This window comes from Arachis hypogaea, chromosome 14 (genome assembly GCF_003086295.3).
Source record: "Arachis hypogaea cultivar Tifrunner chromosome 14, arahy.Tifrunner.gnm2.J5K5, whole genome shotgun sequence".
Taxonomy (NCBI): Eukaryota; Viridiplantae; Streptophyta; class Magnoliopsida; order Fabales; family Fabaceae; genus Arachis; species Arachis hypogaea.
The window spans coordinates 17,032,216-17,033,361 of record NC_092049.1 but is presented as its reverse complement, the minus strand read 5'-3'; the positions used below and the strand labels follow the sequence as shown (position 1 = coordinate 17,033,361).

At 40.2% G+C, this 1,146-nt stretch overlaps 1 non-coding gene across 1 annotated transcript; it reads left to right on the top strand.

Moving 5' to 3' along the window:
• Nucleotides 1-526: 526 nt before the first annotated feature.
• LOC112746193 (small nucleolar RNA R71) lies at nucleotides 527-634 on the top strand. The gene has a single exon (XR_003174088.1). It is a non-coding gene; the product is annotated as a small nucleolar RNA R71 (small nucleolar RNA).
• Nucleotides 635-1,146: the final 512 nt, after the last annotated feature.

The window sequence follows — 1,146 nt, the reverse complement described above, 5'->3', positions numbered from 1 at the left end:
GATGATGGAAAAGGCTTGCTATTGCTAAACCTATTTCTTCCACCATTGTTAAAGCCTTGTTGAGGCTTTTGTTGATCCTTCCATGAGAAATTTGGGTGATTTCTCCATGAGAGATTATAGGTGTTTCCATAGGGTTCCCCCATGTAATTCACCTCTACTATTGCAGGTTCTCAGGATCATAAGCTTCTTCTTCGGAAGATGCCTCTTTAGTACTGTTGGATGATTCCTTCAATCCATTCAGACTCTGAGAGATCATATTGACTTGCTGAGTCAATATTTTATTCTGAGACAATATGGCTTTCAGAGTATCAATCTCAAGAACTCCCTTCCTTATAGGTGTCCCATTATTCACAGGATTCCTTTCAGAAGTGTACATGAACTGGTTATTTGCAACCATGTCAATGAGTTCTTGAGCTTCTGCAGGCGTTTTCTTTAGGTGAATGGATCCACCTGCAGAATGGTCCAATGACATCTTTGATAACTCAGACAGACCATCATAGAATATATCCAGGATGGTCCATTCTGAAAGCATGTCAGAAGGACAATTTTTGGTTAGTTTCTTGTATCTCTCCCAAGCTTCATAGAGGGATTCACCTTCTTTCTGTTTAAAGGTTTGAACATCCACTCTAAGCTTACTAAGCTTTTGAGGAGGAAAGAACTTGGCTAAGAAAGCCGTGACCAACTTATCCCAAGAGTTCAGGCTATCTTTAGGTTGAGAGTCCAACCATACTCTAGCTCTGTCTCTTACAGCAAACGGGAAAAGCATAAGCCTGTAGACCTCGGGATCAACCCCATTGGTCTTAACAGTATCACAGATCTGCAAGAATTCAGTTAAGAACTGAAAAGGATCTTCAGATGGAAGTCCATGGAACTTGCAGTTCTGTTGCATCAGAGAAACTAATTGAGGTTTAAGCTCAAAGTTGTTTGCTCCAATGGCAGGAATTGAGATGCTTCTTCCATGTAAATTGGAATTAGGTGCAATAAAGTCACCAAGCATCTTCCTTGTATTATTGTTATCTTCGGCCATGTCTCCTTCTTTTTCGAAATTTTCAGTCAGATTTTCTCCAGAGAGTTGTGCTTTAGCTTCCCTTAGCTTCCTCTTTAGAGTTTTTTTAGGTTCCGGATCAGCTTCAACAAGAATGTTCT